Source organism: Lissotriton helveticus, chromosome 10, assembly GCF_964261635.1.
Source record: "Lissotriton helveticus chromosome 10, aLisHel1.1, whole genome shotgun sequence".
Classification (NCBI taxonomy): domain Eukaryota; kingdom Metazoa; phylum Chordata; class Amphibia; order Caudata; family Salamandridae; genus Lissotriton; species Lissotriton helveticus.
In genome coordinates, this window is record NC_136071.1 from 751,362,641 (window position 1) to 751,385,841 (window position 23,201).

Below are 23,201 nucleotides of genomic sequence, written 5' to 3' on the forward strand. Positions count from 1 at the left end.
ATGCAAGGGAATTAATATTGGAGGTTAAGGTGGCCCTGAATGCTAAGCTTGACCCGATCATGTAAATACTTATCCATATTGAGTCCTAAATCTCCAATATCCTGACTTATATAAAATCCAGAAGGGCTTTGCAGCTGAGGGAACCCACTTATCCTGGTCTGGTTGACTCCTTTAAGATCCATCCCTGTCCAACTTGTTCTTGCCACTGGTGGAAACAGTCCCCCTGCTGAAGCAGTCAAACCTGTACGTATTTCTGAGCTTCTCAGTGTCATTAAGGCAGCTCCTGGTGTTCCTCAGACTCAATCCATCTCATGGAGGGTGAACAGTTCATTAGCTTTTTCTTCCCCTTCTTTAGGGAACCCTGGTGTTGGGATCAACATGCCCCCTGAGGCAACTCCATACGTCATTGTCTTAGGGAATGTTCCTTCTCAGACTAATCCCACCCTGCGCTTTTTCAGGAGCTCTAAAACAAGGTGACACACTGGTTTAACCTGCACCCCCGTTTTGACCTGGGGATTTCAGAGTCCATCATAATGGCCCGCAGAGTTAGTTGGGTGGGAGTGGATTCCAAGGATTCCAAGAGATGGGCAGGGGATTGTGTGCTGGTCAATTTTAACAGCCCTTCCAATTTGGCACATGTCCTGTCTGTATTACCATCACCTAGGGTATACGGTCCACTGAGAGTTTTTGTCCTCCCATTGGGGTTCTTTTACAAGCCAGAGATAGTCTGCTGTCAAAATAGGTTCTAGGCCAGACAGTAGTTGGACTTCCACTGCAGCTGTAGCTTAGCATTGCAGCAGACCACCTCATGAGTTTTGAAAACAGGTTCTCCCCTTTGAGTAATCTAGAGATGTGCGACTGACTGGGCATCACAGACCTTCCTCCCCCCCCCCCAACCCCTGTGCCGAAAACTCCCTCCGGGGTTATCTCTGAGGTTATAAAGGGCCTGAAGTGTATGTCTTGGAACATCACAGGACTCTCTGCAAAGTTCACCGATCCTGATTGGGTGCTGTTTGTTAAAACCCAGAACACAAAACAATAAACCCGGCTCCGTACTACCGTACACTCCTAGTACTCCTGGAGTAACGAACAGTCAACTCTTTTATCTGTCCGAATGGAATTTTTATTAGTCCATTCCTGTTCCTTTAAAAGTTAATCAAAACAATTTTCTGTGGACTATAAAAGAAACATAGACTTATCAAATTCACACATGAACTTGCATGTATATACAAGTCACAATAACATACGCTTAAAAAAAATGGACTTAGAAACTGTGAAAAAATTATTACCAACAGCTTGCCACATGACAAAATCAGCAAATTAATTCATACATTGATCTGACGCACAAAACATTTTTAGAAAAATGTACATCATATACAACATTTAATAATAAACATGAACATATCCAATATTATGAACCACATATGTTATTCCAGCTCCAGGGTCAAAAGAGTATCTGCATAATGTATCAATCCTTTATCCAATAGTTTCCTTCAACATTCGCCGCATTCAGAATTAACTAAATGCCTCCCAAAATGCCAATGCGTTTCAAGATCCAGGTAAATAGTACTGGGACTATCATCAGGGCTTCATATACAGCAGTTACTGTTTGGAGAGCTATTGTTCATGAATATGAATAGCTCTCCAAACAGGAAGTGCTCTGGTTTGAGATGCCGAGTTCAGTCACAACCAGCATGGTGCACGAGTTGAATATTCCTTCTCGTTTTTGAGTGAAAAGTAAGTCACTGTTTTGCCCCTGTGTTTGTTTGGTTAAAAATTACAATACTAAAAAACATACGACCATATGCTTAAATGCCTTTACGTTTGTACTTCTTATTGATAATACCCTTGAGGGAAAGCATGCCTGTATTTGAGCAAAAGGATAGTCCATTGCAGCCAGAGTTTCGAATTGGTGAAGATGTGGTAAAGTAAGCCCGCTTGTTCATAGTGTTTTAAAGGGCTTCATGCATTGTGCCTGTTTTGATACATTGTTAAGTGAGGACAGTCCTGCCCATACTCTGCAGTAAAGGTACATATCTTTTTGGTGCTTCCCTTTGGGGTTGTAAGTCGAGAGTAGAAGTAGATATATTCAATACTTTTGTTTATTTATTTATTTACTTATTTATTTATTTATAGGTTTTGTATAGCGCTAGCTGGACCGGAGGGTATCAGAGAGCTTCACAGCAGGTACAATTCTGCGCCTTACCAGTGGAGGCAGAATCCACAGCTTGTAAACTTAAGAGCATTGCATACAAAATTACCAAACAGTTATTGTGGTCAAACAGGAGGGTCCCGGCTGAGGGGTTTGAAACAGAGGAGTTTGTTTGCTGATAGCGAGAGGGGTGACTCTCAAGTAGGATGAGGTGTGGTTGTAGATCCCGCTGAATGTAATTCTAAGACGACTGTTTTTTGACCACAACAAGGTTGTGGTGCGGTGTCGAACTCTGTCCGGAGTATCATGTGTTCTTCTCGTTAAGTTCAAGTGCGCTCTAAAAATGTGTTTTGCATCAGAATTAGGTATGCATTCATTTGCTGATTTTGTCATGTTGCAAGCTGTTGCGAATATTTTTTTCACAGTTTCTAAGTCCATTTTTTTCTTTAAGTGTATGTTATTGTGAATTGTATATATGCGTAAATTCATGTGTGAAATTGATGAGTCTATGTTTCTTTTTCAGTCCAAAAAATATTGTTTTGATTAACTTTTAAGAAAACAGGAATGGTCTAATAAAAATTCCATTCGGAAAGATAAAAGAGTTGACTGTTCGTTTTTCTGAATTTCGAATAGCCCTACCTGTCCCCGGTCCTTTGGGCTTAACCCAATAGGTTTTTGTTTGTTAAAACCCAGCATATCTGTCTTCGAGAAACATGGGAGGTGAAGAACTTGTATTTTTCTGAAGAGTTATAAGACATATTGCCGTCCTGCAGTACCTTCAACGGCAGGGAGAGGCTCTATTTTATTCATTCTGAGGAGGGCCTAGAGCTGGGAGCCATTCTGGATGTTCATAATCTTGAATTCACTCTGGAAAAGCTAGGTAACTCTTCGCACCCTTGCATTTTTCCAACTTTCCAGGGAAGGAGCTGAATGCCAATCATGGATTTTATTTTTGTGTGAGGGCCTCTATTTCTGCTCATCTCCCATTTGAACATTTCTTACAGCCCTTTTAGTGATCATAATCTCTTGTCCTTAGTACTTGAAGTAGGAACTGCTGTCGCCAGTGTATATGGGAATGCTCACAGTGGGCTTTCGTTGACTGATCATGGTAGAGTGGCCCTTGGTGGACTCAACGTCATTCTATGCCTCCCTTTTCGTCAGTTGTGTGCAGGACATTTCCATTTGCTTGGTCCTAAATGCCCCTGAGCAAGATGCCCTGCAAGCCTTAGAGGGAATTCCTCATGAGGTATCAAGCTTACTATTAATACCAGTGCCCAAATTGAGCCAAGTTGACCCTAGATGATTTGATGGAGATTGTTCGAGGAGCCTTCGGTCACTGAAGGTGGCTTTCAAACAAGTCCCTAAGGACAGGAGCCTTGTTGCAACCTGTAGGAAGACTTACAAGCAGGCCCTTGCTGCTCGTAAGTCTACTCTGCAGGAGACTGCTTGAGAGGAATTAGGCTAAGACATGTGAGTGGGGACAGCTCTCTTTTCTGAAAGTTTGTAAACGGGCCCTGTGTTTTTGGAAGGGACCGGCCCAGTAATATACCATCCTTTATCCAAACAACAATGGGTTGAACACTTTGAAGGGTCTATAATCTGGGGGTTCGGGAAGGGCAAGGATAGGACAGATGCTGTACTGAGGAGAGACCCTGTGGTTTTTTAACTGGCAGAAGTTTTACAGGGCATTCAGCAATTATCCTGTAACAAAGCCCTTGGACTGAATGAAATTCCTGCCGACCTTCTTAAGGCAGATCTAGAGTTCTAGGGGCCCCACCTGACCCAGGTTCTGAATGCTACCGCATGGGCAGTGGTGTTGTCCTCATGGTCATCAGCAGTGATCATACCCATAATTCTCAATGTTACCCCCCCCCCCTTCATTAATAGATGAGGAGATAAAGGTCCTGGGGACAGCAATTGTCAATAGGTTACTGGAGTGGTCAATGACATCCTGAGTGATGTCCAATATGGTTTCATACCAGGTAGGTAAACATTGGACCAATGTCTGAACCTTCATTTATAATTAATAAATACACCATTACCTGGCTTAGAATTCCTTCATCCTGCATTCATGGACTGAACATTCGCATTCGACAGGGTCAATCGTACTACATTTTAGGCCCTGTTGTCCCAGTTAGGGGTGGATTCAAGCATAGTGGCCCTCTTGACTGACCTGCACTTTGATACCACTGCTTTGGTGCGCATCTCGCAGGTGATGGCCCCACAGTCATTCAGTATGAAGTGGCATCCACCAAGGGTGCATCCTCGCACCATTCCGGTTTACGTTGTATGTAAATGGCCTTGAATTTGCCCACCTCTCTGCCCAGGCGGACTGCCCGAGGGCAGGAGCTGGATCTCTCCCGGTGTTGATGTATGCAGATGATGCAGTCCTCATGGCTCAAATGGCCAGGGGGCTGCAGCAACTCCTGGGCAGATTTGTTTCCTTCATGGAGATTCTGAACCTGACAGTAAATTTTACTAAGTCCTATGTTATGGTAGCGGGTCCACAATCCACCAATTACAAGACCTTTAAAGTGGCAAACCATACCTTGGGTAAATTCTGCTTTCCCCTACTTGGAGGTTTTATTTTATGTGAAGAACAATTGGAATTCCTTAATGGAGGTCAAGAAATCGGACCTCATCAAAACCATTGGGGTAGTAAACAGCTTCCCACATAGACTGGATTCCTGGTCACCGCAAGTTCTACTCATGGTATACCAGGCTAAATGTGTCTCCCAGATTCGATATGGGAGTGAGGTTTGGGGGTTCATGAATATTGATAGAATTCAGGTAGTTTCAAATTAATTTCTTCGACTAGAAAAGGTCCGTAAATGCATCCATGCCTTTTCAGTGGCTGCGGAGTTAGGAATAGGCAACATAACAGAATTAGTAGCCTTCAACCAATTGTTATGTTGGCTCAAGATCTGGACCAGGGAGGATTTAAAGGTTAATCGTCTGATCCTCTCCAGCTGCTTGTCTCTTTACTTTGCATATAGAATCCCCTGGATAGCATATGTAAAGGCAACATTTGCCTCCCTTGGCAGAGCAGATTGCTTCTCTGCTCCCTACAACCTGACTTCCTAAGCATCAAGAGTCTGTTCCTTGAGCGAGCTTTATCATCTAGGGAACAGATTGAGTTGCAGAAACCTTCAGAGAGAGGAAATATGCTTTTAAAGACCAGTCAGGCCATGGAGTGCTATCTAGCACAGGTACTCAATACGCAAAGTAAGTTTCTATTTGCCAGGTTTAGATTCAACCAGATACATCATCTTTTAGCTGACCTAGTGGCTCGGCTCATTCTGGGTCAAGGTTGCCCTGCAGCTGTGACAATAGGTCTCCGCAGGACACTTTACACTTTGTTATGCTCAATGATTTTTTTGATTTTTTTTTTTTAGCAGGCACAGGAGGCAATTTTTTAACTTCTCTGTTGAAATCTCTTCATTTTACCCAAGAACGCTCCGCTCTCGTCTACCTGTAGATGACCCATATGACCTTGTTTTATTTCTGGTATCCTGTTGTTTACGAGCTGAACTAATGTCCAGGCTGTCGAGACCTGATTGATCTTGGGAATGTTATTCATGTACTGTACATGTTTTTACTAATGTTTGCAAATCTGGTTTCTAACTGTTCAGTAATCCTGTTTCCTAATGTGTTATACAAGGTCATTTTTATGCCATATTTATTGTACTCTTTTATGGTTGTTTTTGTCAGCCAAATAAGGATGTTAAAGGGAAAGTGGTGGACCTTAAAAGGTCAGGTAAAAGTTTCACTGTCTATCCAGACCTAAAAATCCATGTAGGTTAATAACTGTCCTCCTTCCATCTATGCTGCTGCCAGAGAAAAAAACACCATCAATGATCTAGTTATCTGTGACACTTTAATAGCATTACAATGTCATGCGCTTCCCCTTGAAAGTTCAAGCCCAGGCAGCTGGATAAATAAACTAAAATGATCACAGCTGTGTGGAGAGCAAGCACCTTTTTGGTGGAATCACACAAATTATGCGGAATCAAAACATGTACTCCTGGCTCCCAACATGTGGGTGGACCCAAAGCTCTTCTCTCCTGGGATTACCAGACCATACAAATGGGCTGCATGACATAAACTGAGCAAAGGGGAACATTTTCTGAACTGTTGCGCTGGCTCAATTCAAGCACTGTTTTTTATGAACTTCCACTGTCTAAATGATATAATCTGATATTTCTTTGAGTTAGCACAAAATTTTCACACAGCAGAGTTAGGAAACAGTAAGGGGCAAACACACAGTAAGGGGCAAACACTGCACGCTGTTGCCGAGCTGTGCCATCTGATAACCATCCTCTAATTCAGAGAAATATTGGGTTAAATTAATGGACTTTTGACTGAAAGCAGATAAAAACAGGTGTTTAGCTCTACTCTGAAAGAGCACCACTGTTCATTATAATGCCCTGGACGTTTTTTTTTTGTTTTTTTTTAATGTTTGAAAGCTTTATTGAGATAAAGTTGTTAATACAGTAAGGTGACCTCAGCAAACAAAAATGCAAAAGGGGCATTCATGGGTGAGAGAAAACATAGGCAGCTGGTGGCACATTGAAAAACCCAAAGCATTTTTGAGAAATTTCTTTTTTTTTGGGGGGGGGGAGGATAGGGAGGGAAGGGGATGAGAAACAATGCTAATACAGTTAAGAATAAAATAAAGATATGCAAGTTAATTGGTGGCACTAAAGTACAGTAAATGCACAAATACTTAGAAAGTATGTAAAGTAAGAACCTTATCAAAAATACAAATAAAGAAAAGAAACTACATTAGTGAAATCTAAAACAGGAAACTACAAGCAGGAGTACAACTGTTCAAGGAGGCTTAAAATCGTCACAGGAAAGCGGGGTGTATGACTTCTTTGCAAATTGATCTAAATAAAGGGTAAGAGGCAACCAATAGAGTTCAACATTGCGAGAAGGTTTACAGCTGGATGCGAATGCAACATCCAATCTATGAGAGTGACATAAGAGGTTCCACCAACAAATTATGGAGAGTTTGGTCAAAGATTTCCAATTGGAAGCAATATGTTGGAGTGCAAGAGCTAGCATAAGGTCAAAAAGACCATGTGAATGTGGAGGAAGGTCCAAAGATTCTGAAAGGCTACCCAAAAGCACCAAAGAAGGAGAAAAAGAAATAGAAAGATTAAATATACGGGAAATGCGAGACCAGACCTGCGTCCAGAAAAGTCGGACTGAAGGACAGAGAAAGAAAAGATGAAAAAGATCAGCGTTTGGAGCATTACAGGTCCAGCAATTAGCAGTAGAAGAGGAGAGAAAACGAGATAGAGAGAGGGGAGAAAGGTATAGTCTGTGATAGAAGAAAAATAAGGATTGAGTGAAATTGAGGAAAGGAACAAGGAGTGGACCCGTCAAAAAGATGATGAACCCAGATGATACCTTTCGATCTCCACGAAGTCCAAGCAATAGGTCTATTTCGTATGAGGATGAGTGAGTTATACCAAATGGGTGATAATAATTCTTTTAATGGTTGGCTTTCTTTCTAATTCTTTAATGTTTGGCTTGTTGCTTGTACAGTATGTTTTTGCATTTTTCAATTTTGAACAGTTTAATATGTTTTGGTTTTCAAAGTTGTTTCATGGAATGTGAAAGGATTTAATCATCCGATTAAGCGGCAGAGAGTACTTTCCCACCTCTCCTCCTATAATCCTGATATTGTTCTCATTCAGGAAACGCATCTTTCAGATATTGAATCTTTGAAACTAAAAAGATTATGGGTTGGTACTGTCTTATTTTCTCCGGCCTCTCATAAAAAGAATGGTGTTGCCATCTTGCTCCACAAACGTCTCAAATGTAAGGTAATTCTTGAGGAAAAGGATGATGAAGGTCGTTGGATTCTTGCTAAGTTACTTATTAATGCCATCCCAATTACCTTGTTCAATGTCTATGGGCCTACATGTTTTGACTCCTCTTTTTGGCCATCGATTACTGCAAAATGTATTCAACATAAAGATGGTTCCTTCCTATTGGGTGGAGATTGTAACCAGATCATGGATCCCTTTTTAGATCGTAAATCCTCTGTTCGTTTTACCCCTCACAAACCTCACAAACAGTTTCTTGATACTATTACACAGGCTCATCTTGTGGATTCATGGAGGCTTACTCACCCGGACACTGTAGATTTTTCTTTTTTCTCTCCTCCCCATGCCTCTTTTTCTCGTTTAGACTATATCTTTCTTTCTTCCTCTTTATCTCAGACCCTTATCTTTTCCTCTATTGAACCTATTGTCATCTCTGATCATGCCCCTATTATCACTGATTTTGATCTTCTTCCTCCTACTCCTAAACCCTCTCGCTGGCGCGTTAACTCTTCTCTCCTTCTGGATCCTATCTTCTCTTCCTCTTTTCGCTCTTTCACCTCTGAATTCTTCCAAATTAACTCTGATCCTGACACTCCCCCCCATGTTCTTTGGGATTCTTTCAAAGCCACAGCTCGCGGATTTATTATTGACTTTGTCTCAAAAAAGAAGAAAAAATGTATCCACAAACGTAAGGTTGCTCTTGCACATATTAAGTCATTAGAACATCAATTTTATACCTCCTCTCCAAATCATATGTCCCCTGAACTTCTTCAAGCGAAAATTGCATTTAACAAACTTACTACGGATTCCGCCTCTTCCTTCCTCCTTCGGGGTAGTGCACGGTATTATGGGGGTCGTAACAAATCAGGTAAATTACTTGCTAACTATCTAAAATCGCGTAAAGAGCGAACTCTCATTGACTCTATCTATTCTCCGACTAATGTCCTCTTACATACAGATAGAGAAATTTTGGAGCAATTTCAATCCTTTTATGAGTCTTTGTACTCCCCTGAGAACCCTCCTACCTCGGAACTCCTCCAAACATATTTTGAGAATCTGCCCAAACCAGACACCTCCCAACTTAATTTCTCGAACATTGAATCAGATCTTACCCTTTCTGAGTTATCCACTGCTCTATCTTCTCTAACCAAGGGTAAGACTCCAGGACCTGACGGTTTTCCAGTTGAATTTTACTTACACTTTTCCGATCTTCTCTTACCTAATCTTCTCTTCCTTTTTCAATCTTTTTGTTCCGCTGGTTTAGCTCAAGGTTCATTTCAAGACGCTACCATATGCCTCATCCCTGAAGATGGACGGGATCCCAAATTCTGTAAGAATTACCGGCCAATATCTTTAGTTAACGTAGATTATAAACTCTTTGCGAAATTGTTGGCTCTTCGTCTTGATCCATTCATGCCACATCTCATTGGGAAAGAACAATGTGGTTTTGTTAAGGGCCGTCTTACCTCAGATAATTCCAGACTCCTTCTCAATGTCCTCAATAAGGCCCCCTCCCTTTCTATTCCCCTTGCAGCTATCTCGGTTGATGCTGAAAAAGCCTTTGATCGGGTTGATTGGTCCTTTCTGATTGCTTCCCTGAAATGGCATGGCTTTGGCCCGAAATTTATATCTTACATCTCTTTAATTTACTCTATTTATTTATTTATTTATTTATAAAGTTTTATATAGCGCGAACTTGATCCCGAAGGATATCAGAGCGCTTTACAATTCTATGCCCAAAGCATCAGTTCTCGTTAACGGTCAACTTACCTCCCCTTTCACACTTAAACGTGGTGTGCGTCAAGGTTGCCCTCTTTCCCCCCTTCTTTTTATTTTAGCACTTGAACCCTTCATATCCTCTATTCGTAACAACTCTTCCATTTCTGGTTTTCCGTACGGTCCTCATCAGCTGAAACTATCTGATTATGCAGATGACATACTTTTATTTATTTCAGATCCAGTCACATCTGTTCCTTCCTTATTAGATGAATTTGAGAAATTTTCCCTGGTTTCCGGATATAAAATAAATTCGGATAAGACGGAGATTCTTCCTTTAACTAAATTTTGCCTCCCACACTTCTTTGCCTCCACTGGCTTTGATTGGAATAGTAAGAAAATAAAATATCTTGGCGTTCTCTTCTCTAACTCTCTTTCATCTTCTATTCAATTTAACATGTCTGCAGTCATTTCTAGAATTGATTCTTTGCTCTCTTCTTGGAACCCCCTATACCTTTCCTGGTGGGGTCGTCTTGACTCGATCAAGATGATGATTGCTCCGATCCTGATTTATTTACTCTCCATGCTTCCAATCCATATCCCGGCTCTCTACTTCCGTCGTATTGACTCAGTTTTGTCTAAGTTTCTCTGGAAACAGAAGAAAGCGCGTATTTCTCTCTTAGCCCTTCGTCAATCAATCAGCTACTGCTCGAACAGCCAGGTCTTCAGCTTCTTCCTGAAGGAGAGGTGGTCTTGGGTCAGGCGCAGGTCGGTCGGGAGGGAGTTCCAGGTCTTGGCGGCCAGGTAGGAGAAGGACCTTCCTCCTGTAGTCGCTCTTCGGATGCGGGGGACGGCGGCGAGGGCGTGGTTGGCTGATCGGAGGTGGCGTTTGGGAGCGTAGAAGTTGACTCGGCTGTTGAGGTAGCTCGGGCCTTGGTCGTGTAGGGCTTTGTGTGCGTGGGTGAGGAGGCGGAAGGTGATTCTTTTGTTGACGGGGAGCCAGTGAAGGTCTCTCAGATGTCCGGAGATGTGGCTGGTTCGTGGGATGTCGAGGATGAGTCTGGCTGAGGCGTTCTGGATCCGCTGGAGTCTCTTCTGGAGCTTGGCGGTGGTGCCGGCGTAGAGGGCGTTGCCGTAGTCCAGCCGGCTGGTGACGAGGGCCTGGGTGACAGTCTTTCTGGTCTCGGTGGGGATCCACCAGAAGATCTTCCGTAGCATGCGTAGGATGTTGAAGCATGACGAGGAGACGGCGTTGACTTGTCTGGTCATGGAGAGGGAGGAGTCCAGGATGACGCCCAGGTTTCGTGCATGGTCTGTCGGTTTGGGTGCGGTGCCCAGGGCGGGAGGCCACCAGGAGTCGTCCCAGGCGGAGGGTGAGGAGCCCAGGATGAGGACCTCCGTCTTGTCCGAGTTCAGCTTCAGGCGGCTGGTCGTCATCCACTCGGCTACCTCTTTCATCCCTTCGTGCAGGTTGGCTCTGGCGGCGGCGGGGTCGTTGGTCAGGGAGAGGATCAGCTGGGTGTCGTCTGCGTAGGAGATTATGCTGAGGTTGTGTTTGCGTACGATGGCCGCGAGGGGGCTCATGTAGACGTTGAAGAGGGTGGGGCTCAGCGATGATCCTTGGGGGACGCCGCAGATGACTTCGGAGGCCTCTGACTTGTACGGTGGTAGGCGGACTCTCTGTGTTCTTCCGTCGAGGAAGGAGGTGATCCATTCCAGCGCCTTGTCCTGGATGCCGATGTTGCTGAGGCGCCGTACCAGGGTGCGGTGGCAGACCGTGTCGAATGCCGCGGAGAGGTCGAGGAGGATGAGGGCCGCTGTTTCTCCATTGTCCATCAGGGCTCGGATGTCATCGGTGGCGGCGATGAGGGCGGTCTCGGTGCTGTGGTTGGCTCGGAAGCCGGACTGTGAGGGGTCGAGGGATCCGTTCGTCTCGAGGAAGGCGGCCATCTGCTTGTTGACGGTCTTCTCGATGACTTTGGCTGGAAACGGGAGGAGCGAGATGGGGCGGTAATTCTTGAGTTCGGTGGGGTCCGCTGTGGGTTTCTTGAGTAGAGCGCTGAGTTTGGCGTGCTTCCAGCTCTCGGGGAAGGTGGCGGTGTCGAAGGATGTGTTGATGATGTCTCGCAGGTGGGGTGCGATGACCGCGTCGGCCTTGTTGAAGACGTGGTGAGGGCAGGGGTCGGTCGGTGATCCGAAGTGGATGGAGTTCATCGTGCGGATGGTGTCTTCGGTGCTGATCGGGGTCCAGGCGTGGAGGGTGGTGGTGGGGGGTGGTTGTTCGGTCGTGGTGTGCGTAGGTTGGTTGTTGAAGCTGTTGTGTATGTCCGCGATCTTGTTGTGGAAGTATGAAGCGAGGGAGTTGCAGAGGTCTTGCGATGGGATGATGTCGTTGTTTCCTGCGCTGGGGTTGGAAAGCTCTTTCACGATGTTGAAGAGTTCCTTGCAGTTGTGTGCGTTGTTGTCCAACCGGTCCTTGAAAGCTGTTTTCTTGGCGGCGCGGATTAGCTGGTGGTGTTTCCGGGTGGCAAGTTTGACGGAGGTCCTGTTGTCCGGTGTCGGTTCCCTTCTCCAGACTTTCTCGAGGGCTCGGCAGTTCTTCTTGGAGCTCTTGAGTTCGTCGGTGAACCATGGTGGGGTTAATTTTCCAGATTTCCGACTTTACCATAAATCTTTCTCTCTTCGTCAGGCTTCTCGCTGGCTATCACACAACATAGACCCTTTTTCTCCCCTTTGGCTCTCTGTTGACGTGACTTATTGGTTCCTTACTCTTTTCAAGATGCAATTCATTTCACTGCTAAGGCTCCATGTCTTAATCCTCCATTATTCAAACACACTTCTTCTCTTTTGAGGCCCTTGGTATCCACTGTCTTGGTCTCTCGCCCTGGACGTTTTAATATAAGACAGGACTCTGCCACAGTTTTGGTCTGACATGTGTCTTAAATTGGGCTGGTGCAGTGGATACTTTACCACCTTAGGCCTCGATTATGAATGACGGCCTCGGATGTAATATTTACTGCACATTAAAATCCAAACTGGGGAGCTCAGAATCTAAAAAGTGTGATCATTATTGCTTAGTGCCATCTACCAGTATTGCCTATCGCCATCTACCAGTGGAACATAGGGGTCTGTCAGTATTGCCTATTGATATCTAATAGAAGAAAATAGAGGTGATGACTTCAACAAACCCGCTAATTAGTGGGAGAAGTAAACTCTGCATATCTTATAATTATAACTCCTGCACACACTGGTAATCATAGACGTGATAGAGTTCAATCGTTGCTTCTAAAGGAACTTCAAGGCGTGTGCTTCATTTGGCTGGAACTGTAGCTGCATTTCTTGACATCTCTGAAGGAAACATCAGAACATTATACATTAGCATAAAGAAAAGCAGTACAACACAATGCCACAAAACAAATATGCGCAAACATTCTTGTCACACATTACCAAGTCCGGAAATCCACTTTATTTATACATCGTAAAAGGTGCTTGTACTAAGTACCGCCTTACTTACTACCGGGACATGAAACCGGTGAGAGAGCGCAAACTGATATAAATATATGAGTACATCACACTTACCTATAGAGAGCATAATTCATGAAGAGAAATGCCATGAGTGCTAATAGTATTTGAAATTATATTCTAAATGTATAGCTAATATAGAGATTTAAGTAGAAGTGGAATTAATACAGAAATGTGTGACATTATATGATTTTATTAGACGTGATTATTTTGAATCTATGTCGTGTAGCTGTTAACATATAAGATGGTCTGTGGTAAAACGCAGAACGTGGTAGGCCTCAGGGCCAGAGCTGGAGCTAAAAGGGAAGGTGTTTCTTTTCACGACACAGATTGTTTAACGTTTTTGGTCATTGCATTAATGGGCCATGATTTAGAGTAATGTTTTCTAAATAATAGAATAAGAGTTTTAACATGCTTTAATTAAATGAAGAAATTGAATGCTATAATCATAATGTGAAATATTGTAGGCCTGAAATGTTTTAGCATTGATTTACACGTACATGTCTGGGCTGAGAAATGTTGCAAGCCTTTTTAGAAGTCTATGAGAGTTGGGTTCTTGGCGGCAGATATCTGTCTGCAACAGGAAAGGGGGGATCCAATTATAAGTGAATGAATAGAGGTCTGTTCAGTAGACGGCCCAGACATGGAGGAGGGTTCTGGAATGTTTAAGGGGTATCAGCGGGCCGGAGAAGAGACTGAGAAGCAAGGTCAACTCTAACGTCTGAGGCCCAATACAAAGCATCATGGAAAAAGCCTGAAGTTGCACCACGTGAGAGGCGTTTCGCAAGGGGCGTCTCAAATGTTGTTGACTGTTTTGTATTAGGGACAGCACCCCTGGGTGGAGTTAGAGCAGAGACCTGAGGACCCTTTAGAGAGCGGATGGGTAGGCAGTGAGGGGTCATGACTGGAGAACTTTAGGTTTTCACCAAGAGACTTAGAGTGGGTGACTTCCCTTGGGGGTCATTCATTGCTGACACCTTTGTTAGGTTGGGATTTGGTTAAGTAGGGATACCATCTAGAACAGGGTAGGGACGCCTAACCTGTGTTTGTTTTCCTCCAACCTAAATGAAGGAGAGATATGCGTCTATGCTGATAGCTTTGCTATTTTTAGAACTTGTGTTAGTGATTTCTGTTGCTCGTCTGAGGGCTTTTCGAGAGCACATGTATGTAATTGGACCTGTGTATCTCGTGAATCTCATTCTGAGATGCTTGTATTTGCAGCTCATTATATCTCTACAATAAACTTTTGAAACCTAGAAGTTGTCCGTGATCTTTAAGAGTAGAGTCCTTTCTTGGGTGAACTAATTTGCAGATAGGTGTACTGTTTCCTTCCAAGACAGGCAATAAAGGTTCAGTCGACCAGATCGAGGTTTGGATCAATAGAAATAAGGTATCGATCAAAATCTCGCCCTTTCAGTTGGTAGCTATAGAGGATGGTTGCCTTCTTGAGGACGGTGACCTAGGCCAGGTTAGCTTACCCCAAGGCCCCTAGAAATCGATGATCGGAAGAACAGCCCGCAGATGAAGATCCGGATGACGTGAGACAGAAAAAGCAGCAGTATCGGTCGAGAGTGAGTATAAAGGGTTATGCGTGTTAGATTGCGGTGTTTTTGTATTGTATCTATGTTGTAATGTCTGGCGGAGTTGAATGTCTGTAGAGTGACTGTGGAACAGGTTGTGAGCGCGCGCAACCGGTGGAAATCTTAAGTTCAAGGAGAGCTTAAGTGGTTCGGGTGTATCGGACACCCAGAGTAATTGTCAACTAGTGTGAAGGGGGTCATGAGGTACCATTGATCACCCGAGAGACCGAGATAGGGGGAACGTAAGAGTGAGTGCGTGAGTAACGGACGCTGGTCGGAAGTTACTGTGTGTGTAAGTAACCTATCAGAGAGACGATAGACATCTCGTCAGTTGTGTTGACAATTACAGATAGACTGTGGACGTACAGTCGAGAGAAGTGACCGCTTGGTCGGAAGTAGTCATTTTTCAGTGTATGAATGGGACGCATGCATAACCGGGAGACGAGTTGAGAAAGGAGGGGTGCTGCTGCGAAGCGGAGAAAAGAGACGTCAGGTGGTGTCGCGCAGTGATTGGCTGACCGGAGAAAGACCGCGCTGTGATAGGCCAGCTAGCGAACACGTCATACAGGGTCGCGACGTGATTGGCTGACAGGAGAAAGACCGCGCTGTGATAGGCCAAGCTAGCAAAGCCGCGACAGGATTGGTGGATTGTCATCAGGAAGTAAACAGAGTAGCGAGGCTGGATTTTGTGCGCATAATTATGAAGTGTTTTAAATGGTTGAAAGCGCTGTTTAAGAAAGAGAGGCGAGGATCGTATGAAGGGGAAGAAGCCCCGCCGGAGGGTACGCCAGCTCGTTACATGGCAGTAAATGTTGGGTTGCATACGATCCTTTGGATATCAGAGTGGAGTAAGATTACTGAAGGAAACGAGGAACTGACGTTCCCGAAGTACGGGACGTTCAGATTAGAGGTGTTACATCGATTGAAATCAGTCATGACCTCAAAGAGACCCTTGCCTAGACCAACCCAGTTTGAAGCCCTTGAAGCATGGCTTAGGGCAGCGCATGAAAGGAATATGAACAGACGACAAGAAAGGGTGAAACGCTCGGTAAGGGCAGTACAGGATGCCAGGTGGGATGCGGATGCTAAAAGATGGAGAGTGCATAATTTGGAAATAAATAAACTGTACCCAGTGTTAGAGGCGCCAGTAAATAAAAGCCCCCTAGAAGAAGATGATGAGAGCGAAACAGAGGACAGCCTGATAAACAGATTACTGACAGACAGGCCACCCCCGTATAATAGAGCAGGGGGAGAGGTCGAGAATACTGAAGGAGAAAAGGGGGGCAATGCAGGAGAGCATAGACCGCTTCCCAGTTCAGAGTGGGATCCTGAGCCAAAGAAAGAGTTGCTCCAGCCTAGTCAGGTGCAACAGGTAGTCGGTAGGTTTGTGGTACAAAGAGCGCCGGAAACGGAAAGCGCCACATCCTACCCATTACCAGATGCACTACAGGTACCTGTTACCATAGGTCCTATAATATCGATATATGACCAAGAGAGAGCAAAAGGGGAAGAACGGAAACGGAAAGACAGAGAAAGAGCAGAGCAGGCAAGGAGGAACGATACCACTAATTCCCCAAGTCAGATGCCGATACCCAGAGAGTGGAGTACCCCGATGCACACAGCAGGGGACCCAGGGGGAGATCCTGGGGGCCCTAGATGGCCAATGGATCTGAGGGGATCTGGACGAAAATCCTTTCAAGAGCTAAATGAGTACATGAAGCAGTGGGATGAGGCAGTGAAGGCTCAAAAGTGCATCAATGCTGCAGAAGCAGAAAGGGAAAGTCAGGACAGCAGAGCACGAACTCACTGCGGGGCTGGGGAGAGTAGCCCGGAGTGGGACTGTAGAGGGAGTAGGGGAGTCACCCATTGGGCCCGGAGTGGAGGTAGAACAGACCTGGAAAACGGGGGCCCCGGGAATGGAGGGGTGGCGTGCCCAATACTCAGTGAAGGGGAGAGGAGGGCGCAAGAGTACAGGAACAGCTTTAAATGTCCACACTGTGTGCCCGGCACCAGAGAACTGAATGGGAGTTGTGAGAGGTCGCACCATAGTCCCTGTGATGACAGAAATGAGCGCAGCCCAGGGAATATGGGGAACCAGGAAGGATCGTATCGGATACTGAGCGATACGAGGCAAAGGGAGTGTAGCGACCAGAGGGAAAATAACAGAGAGATGTGCGGTGAGAGGAGAGAAGAAGACGAGAGTGGGCAGAGAGAGAGTAGGGATAAAAGGCCCGTGTTCCATCACCTTCCAAGATTGGATGGCCGAGCATGGGACCTGGAGAGATGGGAGCAAGGGAGGCCACCCATTAATTCTCCTGAGCCCAAACGCAGAGCTCGAAGTTGGGATGGTAGGGAGACCAGTGAGCCCCCTTCAAAAGACATATTGCGAGCTGAGATAAAAGCCAAGAGACTTGATGTCTCCAGCTTAAGGTCAGATCTGGATGACATGGTAGATGGTACCCTGCCTTTAGAAAGAATGGAAATGTATGAACAGGATGAAATACTGTATATGGCAAAGGACATCACACGAAAGGCGAGAGCAGTCCATGAGAAGTTAGTCGAACTAGCAGGCAAATATATGGTGGACTTGTCAAGAACCAAAGCATTACAGGGTAACCACAGGCTACATTACTCAGATCGAGATCTAGATGAGAGGAGAACGATTGGGCTGAAAACACACATAAGGGAACTGATTACTGGAATAAGGACATGGAGGGCACTAGATAAATGGGAAGAGAGGTGGTCCAAGAAAGGGACCGGCAGAAGAAGCATGATTGGTATAACACCAGGACAGCAGGGAATAGAAGCTTACCCTTTGCGTGAAGTTGCCAATGGGAGCTATGTACATGTCCCTTGGAGTAGGGGAGATTTAGCTGCTTTTACCACATCTTTCCCCAAGTTACGAGAGAGCCCCGTGGAGTGGTACAAGCAAGTCGAGAGGTTTGTAAAGATCTCAAAAGTCCTATGGATAGATCTGAACACGCTGTTTGACATTGTAGTACCAGGAGATCTGTGGACAGCATGCAAGGTTAGCGCTGAGTGGCCCACAACGGAGCCAGAGAGAGATGCTAGGACTAATGGGCCGTCCGAGATCGTGATGGCAAAATTCGAGAGAGTGATGACTTGGCTGAAAGAAAAAGTGCCAATGCAAGACATAGATTGGGTCAGAATAGACAGAACGAGACAGGAACCCAAAGAGACAGTCCATGAATATTACGAGAGATTGCTGAAGGCGTTTAAACAGTATAGCGGCTTGGATGTAATGGATCCAAAGGACATAGGGCAATTCGTGTCCAAGTTCGTCCTGGGACTGAGACCGGATATTAGTTTAATGATTCAGCAACACTCGATTTGTTGGCAAAGTAGACCCCTAGATGAAATACTGAGATATGCTAGGTACTGCTGTGATGAGGTAGACTCCAAGGCTAAGAAACTAAAAGAGAAGCTGATGGTGGTACAATTGCAGGCAGCAGGAAAGGGGGGACCGCAACAACAGCAACAAGGGACAGGTACAGGAGGTAAGAAGCAGTACAGTCAGAACAAGGGTAATGAGGAGAGTACTACCTTTAGACCCAGAGTAGACATAGCTACCTTGAAGAAAACGACTAGGTGTCACCAGTGCAACGAGTTGGGGCATTGGAAACGCGAGTGCCCTTACAATGTAGAGATCGGAGAGCAAGAGATAGAGGAGGAAGAGGTCCAGAGCGCACCTATGAGAGGGGCGACGCCATACCAAGGAAAGGTGCTCAAAGGGGGGGGGGCTCCTCCCCGAGCCCAGTTCCCGCAACCTCCTCGAGTAGGGAGTATGGGTAAGACCTATAGACAAATGCCCCTGTTTGTGGAAGGTGAAGAATGCTATTATGTGGACCCATTAACCGGACAGAGAGTGGAAAGAGAAGACTGCACCCTTGGGGCAGCCTTAGAGGTAGATCAGAGGGGACCCTATGTGGAAGCAGAAGTAGCAGGGTGCCCTACGACATTTCTGGTGGACACAGGAGCCACTAGATCCACGATCAGATCAGCTGCAGTTCCAGACCTGCCCATGTCTGGAGAGACCATACAGGTGGTAGGGGTCGCAAACAGGAGAATAACCAGCCAATTGACAGAACCGGTACAGGTGAAAATAGGGAAGTACAGCGATGAGCACCAATTTGTGGTTTGCGATTCAAGCCCTGTGTGTCTGCTAGGAAGAGACCTGTTGTGCAAATTGAATTGTACTATATATTGTACACCCCAGGGAGTGGAGGTATTGACTAATGATGATGATGCAGATTTCAAAGTTGCAAACTCAAGAATATGTGTGGAGCTGTACCCTACTTTGACAGTAGACGAGCTTCCCTGGGATTTGAGAGAGACAGTGGCATCAGAGGTATGGGATTTCACTGGGGAAGAGATTGGATTAGTCAAAGGGGTGGACCCAGTGAAAATTGTAGTGAAACCGCATGCTGAGTTCCCAAGAACACCCCAGTATAAATTGACTCCAGAAACGATTGCAGGCATAAAACCCGTGATCGAGTCCATGATTAAACAGGGAATACTGAAAGAAATCGTGGGTAGTCCATGTAACTCCCCGATTATGGGTCTGCAGAAACCAAATGGGAAATTCCGGATAGTGCAGGACCTTCGAAAGATTAATAACATAGTTGTTTCATGTTGTCCAGTGGTACCGAATCCATCAGTGATACTGTTTCAGATTCCATTCCAAGCTGAGTGGTTCACTGTGATAGATCTTTGTCAGGCTTTCTTTTCGATCCCTTTGGACGAAGATAGCCATTTTCTTTTCGCATTTAAGCTGGAAAATCGCGTCCTAACATGGTGTCGTATCCCTCAGGGGTATACAGAGAGTCCATCGATCTTTAACCAGCTTCTGAAGAAAAATCTTGAAAGTCTAGTGCTGCCCCAGAAGTCAGTTCTGGTCCAGTACATAGACGACCTCCTTGTGGCGTCAGAAACAGAAGAAGCTTGCAGGGAAGACTCCATTGCTTTGTTAAATCACCTAGCTGCCAATGGGCACAAGGTGTCCCCGGGAAAATTGCAATACTGCCTGACAGAAGTACAGTACTTGGGACACAGAATTGAGAAAGGCAAACGAAAGGTGTCACCAGACAGGATAGAGGCGATCATGAAAATGAACGCGCCTCAGACACAGAGAGAGGTCAGGATGTTCCTAGGGATGGTGGGTTATTGCCGACAGTGGATCGTGAACTTTTCACTGAAAGCAAAGCCCTTGCAAAAACTGACGCACAAAGAGGTGAGTGATCCGGTACCATGGGACAAAGACTGTTTGATGGCATTCTTACAGCTGAGAGAGGACCTGTGTCGTGCTCCGGCATTGGGAATGCCTGATTACAATAAACAATTCTTTCTTTACTGTTGTGAGAGAGAAGGTTGTGCGTTGTCTGTGTTGGTCCAAATCCATGGGAATGCCCGTAGACCAGTTGCTTATTTCTCAGCTACTTTAGACCCAGTAGCCGCAGCGTTGCCCGGATGTCTCAAATCCGTTGCTGCAACGGGTGTCAGCATTGAGAGATGTGAAAATATCGTCATGGGGCACCCGTTAGAGGTGTGCGTGCCACATTCTGTTGAACTGTTGATGACCAGGACTAAAACACAGCATCTGACCAATAGCAGGCTCACGCGCTATGAGCAAGTTATTCTTGCTGCAGAGAACGTGACCCTCAAGAGATGCTCTGTTTTGAACCCTGCTACCTTAATGCCACTTCCAAATGATATTGATGATGATGATGAATATACAGACCATGACTGTCTCGATGTGACTGAACTATGCACCAAACCCAGACCCGACATCGTAGATGAGCCACTGACCGACCCAGACGAAGTTTTCTTTGTCGATGGCTCATGTGTAAGAGACGAAGTTGGGCAGTTGAGAGCAGCTTATGCTGTTTGTACAATTGAAGGAGTTGTGGAAGCAGGGTGCCTGGAAGGAGTACACTCCGCTCAGGTAGCCGAGATTATTGCCCTAACACGTGCTTGCTTAGCAGGCAATCAAATTCGAGTCACCATCTACACCGACAGCCAATACGGGTTTGGGGTAGTTCATGATTACGGGCAGTTATGGTCTCAAAGAGGGTTCATGACTTCTTCAGGCTCTCCCATTCGCAATGGAGAGTTTGTGCGCTTGTTGTTAGAAGCATTGCAATGTCCAGCAAGTATCGCAGTTGTAAAGTGCATCGCACATACCAAAAATGAGGACTTTGTTTCGAAAGGCAATAGATATGCTGATGAAGTTGCGCGGTATTGCGCAGAACAAGGTTACTCTTTCACAGAGGTGGATGTGGGTGGAATAAATGTAAGAACTGAATTAGCCATGATACTGGAAACTGTTGATACTTGGGATGAATTGTCAACCATGCAAGAAAATGCTCCTGATTCAGAAAAGGAAACATGGGTAAAGGCAGGATGTGTAATGGGTGAGACTCATTTTTGGGTCTCAGCAGACGGCAGAGCAGTGTTGCCCAATGAGATGGTGAGTCCAATGGCTAGACTCATACATGGTCCCGTACACTTAGGGAGAGATGCTATGCTGAGAGTGTTTAGACAGACTTGGTACAATCCTAAGTTTAGAATAGCAGCAGAAGCAGTGTGCCAGCGTTGTGTGACCTGCCAGCAGCTGAATGTAGGGAAAAGAACACCAGTTGCACTAAGTCACATAGGAAAGTCTGGAGGTCCATTCAACAGAATGCAGATAGATTTCATTGAAATGCCAAGATGCAACCGCCTCCGCTATGTTCTGGTGGTTGTTTGTGTGTTCTCCAGATGGGTTGAGGCATACCCTACACGTAGGTGCGACACCCTCACAGTGGCTAAGTTACTGCTTAGAGAACTTATCCCTCGGTTCGGGGTGCCGGCCTTTTTGGAATCAGATAGGGGAACACATTTTAACAGCGAGCTTGTGAAGATGATTTGTGTTGCACTGAATATAGACCAAAAGCTCCATTGCAGTTACCGACCAGAAGCCTCAGGAATTGTGGAACAAATTAATGGCACGATCAAGTCCAGAATAGCGAAAGTTTGCTCCTCAACGACCCTGAATTGGCCTGACGCCCTGCCATTGGTACTCATGAGCCTTCGTAGTACCCCAGACAGAAGAACAGGGTTGTCACCACATGAGGTGTTAATGGGGAGAGCAATGAGACTGCCATCTATTCCAGCTACTGCACTGTTAAATATCACAGATGATATGATCCTGGACTATTGTAAGGGGCTGTCTGACGCCATGCGTTCTGTGTCCCTTCAGGTGCAGGCTGCAGAGGTTCCAGCGTGCCAGGGCCCTTGCCATGACCTGTATCCTGGGGACTGGGTCCTGGTGAAGAAACATGTGAGAAGAAGCTGCTTGGATATTCGTTGGCGTGGGCCCTACCAGGTCATCCTGATCACAAGTACAGCTGTAAAGGTGGGAGGCCTGCCCAACTGGATACACGCGTCGCATACGAAAAGGGTTCCAGCACCTCTGGAAACAGCTCCTCTCTCGGATGGACGTCCAGCTGAGGACCAAGAAGCCATAGAGGGGGCTAGCCAAGCTGTAGAGGTGCCAGTGGAAGCAGGGAACGAGTCTGACCAAGCTGAGGACGGTCAGTACAACAGCGAAACAGAAGACGCTACAGAAGGAGAAGACAGCTGGGAGTACGAGTCTGACCCTGACAGGTCTGAAAGAGAGCGAGAACAGACCAGAAGGAGAAGGAGTAGAAGGGCACGTGGAGAAGCAAATTGGCCGCAAAGAAGAAGTTCTAGCCTGAGGTCAACTCCAGAAGCAACCCTTCCTCCGATATCAGAAGACTCCGACCCAGAAGAAGGTGCTCAGGGCGCTGAAGCACCAGACCGAAGAAGGTCAAGAAGAGTGCGTGTGCCTAACAGAAGATACTCCACACCTGAGTGGACATATCTGGCGACAAATGTCTGTGAAACCGGAGACAGGGAGGATCCGAGCGGTGGTGGTGTCCAGTTCTGAGCCCATTATCACCGTGGAAATACAACTGTTGGTACCCGGTGTCGAACAAGAAGGGTCACTAACATTCGTGCTCCCCAGACCTCCCCGCCTCAGCAAGTTAAAACACATGTTTCTTACAGAATTGAAATTCCCCGACTTTGGTACCACGATAACAGCACATGAAGAGCATACTCTTCGCATGGAAATATTGAACTATGCTATTGAAGCTGCAACCACAAATCTAATAGTCGATTGTTAAAGGACTTTGTAAATAAAGCAAGCAGAAGAAAAGAAGATTACCTAGCGCCCAGGAAGCAGAGAATTTTAGGGAACCCCTTGAGTGGATGGAGAAGGGCTAGGGTTGTCTTTTTGAACTGTGAAAGGACTTTTTGCGAAAAAGGCTGTCAGCCTCCAGCTGTGTGGATTCTAAAGACAAAAAAAGGATT